The 9,275-nt window shown below is 35.3% G+C and overlaps 1 long non-coding RNA gene across 1 annotated transcript; it reads right to left on the reverse strand.

Moving 5' to 3' along the window:
• Positions 1 to 5,137: 5,137 nt before the first annotated feature.
• On the reverse strand, positions 5,138 to 7,020 carry LOC145949219 (uncharacterized). The gene is made up of 2 exons (XR_014433008.1): positions 6,985 to 7,020; positions 5,138 to 5,490 (listed from the first exon to the last, which is right to left on the reverse strand). It is a non-coding gene; the product is annotated as an uncharacterized LOC145949219 (long non-coding RNA).
• Between the last annotated feature and the right edge of the window lie 2,255 nt (positions 7,021 to 9,275).

Raw genomic sequence — 9,275 nt, forward strand, 5'->3', positions numbered from 1 at the left:
AATCTTTGAAGTTTATCCATGAGTTCTTAGTCATATTATGGAGGAATATGCCTCCTTCTCAGGGCACTACGAAGCTCATTCCAATATTAGATTGGAGGCGCATGATTTATTCTTCTTTCTTTTTCTAAGGAGGTTCACCAATACATGGCATGCCCTTGGAAGCTAAGGGTTGCCAACGAAACCTTCCTCTCTTCACTTATTCCATGGCAAGAGAAAAGTTGTTCAACTTTCATTTCCTAATCTATGTATGTTTCCACATTATTCTTGCCATGAAATGAGGAAAGAGTGATGTTGGGTTCCTTATTAGAAGACTCCCTATGCCTAGGTTGTCTTAGGGGTCTTTGATAGTAATTAATCATCATTGTGATGACTACTATATAAGCCATCACTTAGAGGTTGGGTATGATTCCCTTCTTCCTCATGAATGCTTGTAGGAGGTCTAAACCCCTTCGCCCTTTGAGGACTTAGGGGGAGGGACTTTTGGTCTAGATCTACTAGGTTCCCCTTCCACAATTAGCCTAGCAAACAACTTTCTAATTTCTTCATTGTTTTTCTCATTTTCTTTTTCCCTTTTTCTAAGTGCTTTCTCTCTTTTTTGGTGTTCTTCCTTTCTTTCTTAGGTACTCTTTCAATTCCCTAAGTTCTTCCCTAACACTAGGATGACTACAATATGAGTTTTGCCCACGCACACTTGAGTGATCACTCATCTTTGTTTAAGAAAGGTTTTCAAAAAGGAGTTCAAAAAGATTTTCACAAAGAGTGAGTGATGAAAAGGTTTTCACAAAAGTTTTTAAGGGTGCAAGATTAGTATAAAAAAACCTAAGTGTACAAATTGAACTATCAAGGGAGGTGGAATACTAGGAATCACTTAAAAACCAAGCCTTTTCAAGTAAGAATCACTAAACCCTTTTACATTTTCTTACAAAAACAAATTTTGCACAATAATTTAGTGTGTGTGTGTGCATCGACCCTTAGTAGGCAAAAAGACGAAAATAGCAAGGTAAAAGAATCCTAGACACTTATACTACCAAAGCAATAAACATGCATGGGAAGCAACTAAAGCATGTGCTAGTCGAATTCCCTAGGGTGAGAGCTTGAAAAGACCTTGGTGGTATTCAAGTCACTCCCACAAGCACTACTCAAATTATTCTAAGACTATGAGGTTTAAAGAGGCCAAATTACAACCTAAAATAAAAGAAACAAGGCCGAAATACAAGTGGCCTAAAAGAAATTGAACAAGAAATAAGCAAAAATAAGGGTAAGTCTTCAACTCCTCCAATTCGGCTCCCCTTCACAAGGAAAAAACTAGGTTAGTCCTTTCCTTTGGTGTTTGCACTCTTTGAGTTATGGTATCCTTTTCCAAAGCACTTGGGATCTCCATGGATTTAATCTCCACTCAATCCCCCAAAGAAATTTGCTAAGGGTTTTTGGAGGTAGAACATCACCTACACCCAAAGATAACAAACTAACCAAGAACAAGAAGGAGGCCAAAGGAAATAAAAATTGAAAATGGTTAATTAAAAATGCTAAACTTAATGAGAGATTAATGACACAAACATAAGAGTTCCAAAAAAGACAAGCAAAAATTAAGACACATTAAAAAGATTAGCACTCAAAGGAAAAGTCCTAGAACGGCACTAGAATGGAGTTAAAACTTAATGGTTTTGCACTTGTAATTTTTTTAAGTCCTTTTTGTAAGGTCCATCCACGGTTTTGAGTCTCAAATTAGGTCAAATGTCCACAAGTCTAGCAACAAGTCCTTGTGTTTTCCTTTTCTTTTCTTTTGTCTTTTTGGTCACGATTTTTTTTCCCAATTTTTCTGTCTAGATTTTGTGTCTATTTTCTTTTAAAATGTTGCTTGGTTTTTACACTTGTGGGTGATTAAAAATTCAGCACATATAAGGAGTCAAACAGAGAGAGACAGGTGGCAATACATGAGTCAGTGAGGAGGCATATTGTCAGTGGAGTGTGTCTTGTATTATTTTTTCTTTTTGTGCAGATTTTTGTCAAAGATTCCAGCACTTACACACAAGATTTTATCACTCACACATGTGCACAAAGGACAAAGGAATAATCATGCAATGATGATCATGAAAAGGTCGCCAATCATGTATGTGCAAGAAGCAAATCACACATAGAATTTAACACAAATTTGGAGCATGCCAAGGACTAGTTAACATGCATGAATGACCTCTAAATGGTGCAGGGATTTTCGGCTAGCTCATTGAAAAAACACATACATCATATATTTTTCATTTTTCATACATCAAATGGGTGCATTATACTTGTAGATATTTTTCTTTTTGAGGTGAGTGAGAGAAACACAACTTTTGACAAAAACTTGAAAGGTAAATGATCAAAAAGAGATGCAAGAGATGTTCTTCATGTTCTTGATGTATTTTTCCATCACTCAAGAATAAAAGCAAAAATGGCACACAAGAACCTAAGACTCAAGAAAAATCCTAAAGAACTAAAGGAGGCTCATGAACAAGTAATGAACCATAGAACAACATAAGAAGACACTTATAGCAAGGTTTTCATGGATGACAATAACACACAAAGGAAGACGCAAAGCATAACCAAAAATATAGGGACTTAAAGAAATGAAAAGAAGACTAGTTACCCTTAAAGACAACCAAAGCTTTGATACCAAATGATGGACTCCTTCCACCATGGGAGAAACAATTACGTCCAAGGTGAGGAGGAGCTCCTTGCCACGACCAAGATGATGACCTTAAAGGGTGGACTTTCCTTCAAGGGTGGAGCAAAAGAGAGTATGGGCGTGAGGGGTGAAAGGTGGGCGAATAGGGAAAAATGAAGAAGGAAGGTGTTTGCAAAGTTCAAGGTTGGCTCACTTCACTAGGCAAGGGTGAAGGCCATTCAAATAAACCCTAAATCACTCAAGGAGGAGAAGGGATGGTTAGGCTGTGTAGACCTAGGTGACTAAGGAGAGGATTTGAGGCAAAAATGCTCACTCAAATTCATGTATTCCAAAGTGTGTACAGGGTGCTAGGCTAAGGGTATATATAGGAGTAGGAAGGCATCTAGGGTTCCATTTAGGGCTGCATGGCTGTGTAATGCAAGCCCAAATGCAACCTAAATGATCCCTAGATGATGTGTAGGTTCCTTCCTCCTAAAAGACTAAAATACCCTTTGACCTAAAAATAGAAAAAGGTAGACTTTGACCTCACAAGTCAAGGGTTTGAGTCCTAAAATAAATCCTAAGCTATTTTTCCCCATAATAAAAAAACTAAATGAAAATACATAATAAAATCCTATCATCTAAAGTACCTTAAAATGCAAGCATAAAAAAGGAAATAAAGCAATAAAGTCCTATACTACTCAAAATGGGCCTATGAGATGCATCAATACTCCACACTCATGATGAGTATGGCTCTAGGCATGATGTATCCTTCATCTTCCTCCATTCTTCTAGTCATGGACCTAGTAATGGGTCCCACATGAAGCTCCAAGGGTGGTCCTCCATCAGGCTGTCACGACAGCTTTATTCACACTCTAACCCCAAAGCCATTAGGGCATTAAAATTGGGCCTGGATCGCAACCTAAAACTGGCCTTGAGACCCTAGCCCTATTACGTCCGCCATATCCCTTATATCACCACGGGGTCAAAACGGCCATGGCGCCCGCCACGGCAAAAATGGTGGAACACGTCTCAGAATGCCATATGGCGGATGGCGAATTGCGGAGAGCCCCAAAACTGCCCCGCCATTCCGTTGTAATGCCATTATAACAAATTTTGTTTAAAAACATTGATTAGCATGAAAGATGCAATGAATGGATTTTTTTTCACCTTACCCTGTTGTTTATAGTATTTGAATTTAATGCTTTTAGCCAAGTATTTTGATCTATGCTACATTCCTATGTTGCATATTTTCTTGTAACCTAGTAATCGTTTTTGGCCATTAATCATATAAACATGTGGCAAATGCCAAAACTCCTCAATCTCATGGCTATTTTCTGGTGATGGATTTCTGATTAAGTCATAATTTTCTACCTATCATCCAGTTCTTTGTTTTTGAAACAAATAATTTCTCTTGTATTGTATTGACATTAGGGAGAATGCCTTAATTGTAAAAGTGTCATAGAATTGGACTGCAATTTAGGCATTTCACTATACTCTTATTGAGTAGGATGATCATGTAATTGAAGTAAATTAAGAAAAATCTGGCAGAGCTTAGCAGTAATTATCTTTCAAGCTTCTGCTTGCAAGTATATGAAGTAAAAACCGCAGGTTAAAGCTTGCATCTGGGTTTTAGTTTTATTCTGCATTAAAGATTGAAATCATAATAGTTAGAAAGGAATTTATTCATCAACTTGACATGGTATTGCTATACACATAAATTTAAGCTGATTTTGGGAGTAGTAGGAGACAAACCCAACCCTTTAGACACTTTTAATTTATTGTGTCTTGAATAAAGAGTCACAAAAAATACTATTAAAAAAAACTTTAAATTTATGAATTCAGTTACGAGGGTGATTTGGCACAAATTGTGCAATTAAAGAAGTCAAGAGATGCATATTTAATTAGACTTCTATCCATCCAAGGATTCAAAGACATTGTAGGTGGGAAGATTGAACGCTAAATATTGTGATAAGCATCCATGTAATCAAGAGATACACTTATGGTACAGTGTAAGTGCCAAAGTGTGCTAATAAAAATAAGGGTAATCGGTGCATCGATCCGAAATAAGAAGAATCAATTTCATGGAAACATAATTAACCAAACATATTAGCTGTACGGAACATATAACTAAGGCAAGAGGCGTCCACTTTAACCCCATCCCCCCAAATGTGTCTAAGATATGAACTTGAATAGAAATCAGTTTAGGTAATTATTGTTCTAAATGAATAGGAATCATTGAATTGACATACAAGTGTCTATGAAGATAAATATTAATTACTAAGGATTCAACTTTGATATTACTAATTTTACACTATGGGTAATGCGCTAGATAGAAACTATTGATATGATGTTGTGCTAGATTGCTAGTGTAAAAGCTTGGTTACTTACTACAAACCATACATGGCAGTCTCTTGTATGTGTCTACACATAATGTAAAAATACTAACAATGGTTCAAAATTTAAATTTAAATTTAAACACAATGTTCTTTAGCAAAGGAGTTAGGTGACAGTAACATGTGTCATCCCCTTTTGTGCCTTTATATATTTATGAAATGCACACTTGATACAGAAATATAAAGAAACATTTTCAAGTCACATATTCTGTTATTCGACTTATGAAAATGTTAACATTAAGCATATTGATTATGGGAAGTGTATGGTGTACAACTTAAAACGACATTTTTTTATTGTATCATGGTTTGTTGGGCTTTCTCCACGGAATTCCTCAGTAAGGATATTACTTGAGCTGGCTCAGGAACTCCAAACACTGAACTTCCAGCAACGATGCAATTTGCCCCAACTGATGCGACCATGTCTACGGTTGAAGGCCCTAAACCACCATCAACCTGAAATTGAGCTTGTTTTAGTTGTTGAAAAAATAATATAAGCATACTAAAAAAAACATTTAGGGACGGTTTGGATTAATTTATCTATTGCACATGAGCTTATGAAAATAATTAAGGACTTATTGAATAACAAGGTTGTCAAAAAGGTTATACGGCGGATGGCGACAGGGACCTTAAAGTGTCATATTGCCATAACAGTCTATGGCGGGCACAATATATATATATATATATATATATATATATATATATATATATATATATAATATGATGCAAAAATAGAAAAATAACAAACACATATTAAAACCAACAATATAACAATCTAAAATTCATGACATTCATAATCTAGTGATAGTCATCATAAAAAGACAAATTCCTAGCCAACAAAAGGATTAAATGGTCATCAAAATAAAGAAACAATGTTAAAAAAATAGCAAAAGATGGAGGGAGAAGGTGCAGAATTGCGCGCGAAGGGAGAAAGAGAGAATCACATGCGGAGGGAGAAGGAGCGAAGCAGAATGTCACGGAGGGAGAAGAAGCGGACGAGATTCACACACGAGGTGGTGGTCGGGTTAGAGGCAAATACAACGGCAGAACTCATCGGAAGAGACATGTCGTTGACGTTGCACGGAGGAGACAATGTTTTAGAACTATAGGGTTAGGGTTTTGCAACGAACCTATTCGGGAAAATAAAAAAAATGGAATGCTCAAACCTGGAAAAAAAAATAGGCCCAAACCCAGAAAAATGGGAAAAGGAAGCCCAAAATGGGCACCATGACCGCTGTAAATTGCCACACCGTTACCGCTGTAAATTGCCACGCCGTTACCACTGTAACGGTCGCCATATTCAAAATGGCGAACCCGTGCCATACAAAAGCCAAACAACCATATCGAAACACGATGAGCGCCGCCATAACCACCATTTAACAACATTGTTGAATAAATGCTTATTATATAAGAATTTATGTATAGGTTATTTTATAATCAAGGAAGAAATAGGGTTAAACAAATTCTATATAAGCTATAAGCTATTTTCATCTGAAGAACCTTGTTGAGATAAGCTTAAAATAATTTACGAACATATCATAACTTTATTTCATAAGTTCTCCCAAACACTTACACAAATGTTTTTGTTATAAAATAAGTCTAAATAAGCTATGAATAAGCTTTTCCAATAAGAACCTTAATCACCTCCTATCTCCGTGAATACAATAATTGAGCACTTAGAAATAATATTGAATAGGAAGTTTTGGTGAGAAACCATTATATAAAAGAAGTTAAAAGTGCAAAGGCAAAATATAAATAAAAGATCATTTGTTCTTTTTTCTAAAAAAATAAATGAAGAGAACATAAATAAGTAAAACATGAAAGATTTAGCAAGTTCTAGAATCAAGCAAGCAGAAAATATTAATACTCTACTATGTCTACAACTAGGAAGAAAATATGCATCTAACTTGAAAGGAAAGAAGTTACAAACAAAAGAATGTGCTGAGGTACCTCTATGTCAAGTGATGGATACTTCTTCCTAAGTATACATACCTGGTTTGAAATTTCAAAATGGAAGAAAAAAATTAACAAAAAGATATATACAACTTGCATAATTGACAAGAAATTTCAGTCACAAAGCATAACAATTTAATGACTAAAGTTCACCATAAATTTCTTCCTTTCTTTTGTTATGCTTTGTGACTGAAATTTCTTGTCAATTATGCAAGTTGTATATATCTTTTTGTTAATTTTTTTCTTCCATTTTAAAATTTCAAACCAGGTACGTATGCTTAGGAAGAAGTATCCATTACTTGACATAGAGGTACCTCAGCACATTTTTTTTTTGTTTTTAACTTCTTTCCTTTCAAGTTAGATGCATATTTTCTTCCTGGTTTTAGACACAGTAGAGTATTGATATTTTTTGATTGCTTGATTCTTGAACTTGTTAAATCTTTCATGTTTTACTTATTTATGTTCTCTTCATTTATTTTTTTTTAAAAGAAGAACAAATGGTCTTTTATTTAATTTTTGCCGTTGCACTTTTAACTTTTTTTATATAATGGTTTCTCACCAAAACTTCCAATTCAATATTATTTCTAAGTGCTCAATTATTATATTCACGAATATTGGAGGTGATTAAGGTTCTTATTGGAAGAGCTTATTCATAGCTTATTTAGAATTATCTTATAGCAAAGGCATCTATGTAAGTGTTTGGGAGAACTTATGAAATAAAGTTATAATATGTTTGTAAATTATTTTCAGCTTATCTCAACAAGGGTCTTCAAATGAAAATAGCTTATAGCTTATAGAATCAGTTTATCCCTATTTCCTCCATGATTATAAAATAACCTATACATAAGGGTTTATATCATAAGCACTTATTCAACAGTGTTGTTAAATGGCGGTTATGGCAGTGGTCACTGTGTTTTGTTATGGTTGTTTGGCCTTTGTATGGCATGGGTCTGCCATTTTGCATATGGCGATCGTTATAGCAGTAACGGCGTGGCAGTTTACGGTGGTGATGGCGCCTATTTTGGACTTTTTTTCCCCATTTTTCTAGGTTTGGGCCTAGGTTGTTTTTCCAAGTTTGGGCATTCCATTTTTTTCATTTACCTGAATAGGTTCGCGGCAAAACCCTAACCTTATAGTTATGAAACATTGTCTCCTCCGTCCAACGTCAACGGCGTGCCTCCTCCAATGAGTTTTGGGGTTGTAGCTACCTCTAAGCGACCACCACCTCGTGTGCGATTCTACTCCACTTCTTCTCTCTCTGCAAGCAATTCTCTTCTTCTCCCTTAGTGCGATTCTGCTCCGCTCCTTCTCCCTCTGCATGTGATTCTCTCTTTCTCCCTCTGTGCACGATTCTGCACCTTTTCCCTCCGTGTTTTGCTATTTTTTAACATTTTTTCTTTGTTTTGATGACCATTTAATCCTTTTGTTGGCTAGGAATATATATGTCTTTGCTTCTCCCTTTTGATTGTTATATTATTGGTTTTAATATATGTGTTTGTTATTTTTCTATTTTTGCATCATATTTTATATATATATATATATATATATATATATTGTGTCCGCCATAGACCGCTATGGAAATATGGCACTTAAAGGTCCTTGTCGCCATCTACCATATAATCTTATTGACAACCTTGTTATTCAATAAGTCCTTAATTATTTTCATAAGTTCATGTACACTAAATAAATTAATCCAAACCATCCCTAAATGCTTGTGTTAGCATGCTCATATTATTTTTGCAACAACTGAAACAAGCTCAATTTCAGGTTGATGGTGGTTTAGGGCCTTCAACCATAGACATGGCCGCATCAGCTGGGGCAAATTGCATTGTTGCTGGAAGTTCAGTGTTTGGAGCCCCTGAGCCAGCTTAAGCAATATCCTTACTGAGAAATTTCGTGGAGAAAGCCCAACAAACCTTGATACAGTAAAAAAATGTCGTTTTAAGTTGTACATCGTACACTTCCCATAATCAATATGCTTAATGTTAACATTTTCATAAGTCGAATAAAAGAATGTGACTTGAAAATGTCTCTTTATATTTCTGTATCAAGTATGCATTTTATAAATATATAAAGGCACAAAAGGGGATGACACATGCTGCTGTCACCTAACTCCTTTGCTAAAGAACATTGTGTTTAAGTTTAAATTTAAATTTTGAACCATTGTTAGTATTTTTACATTATATGTAGACATCAGACAAGATAATGCCACGTATGGTTTATAGTAAGTAACCAAGCTTTTACACTAGCAGTCTAGCACAAAATCATATCAATAGTTTCCTATTTAA

Source organism: Cajanus cajan, chromosome 4 (genome assembly GCF_000230855.2).
Source record: "Cajanus cajan strain Asha chromosome 4, NIPB_CcT2T_4, whole genome shotgun sequence".
In the NCBI taxonomy this organism is placed as follows: Eukaryota; Viridiplantae; Streptophyta; class Magnoliopsida; order Fabales; family Fabaceae; genus Cajanus; species Cajanus cajan.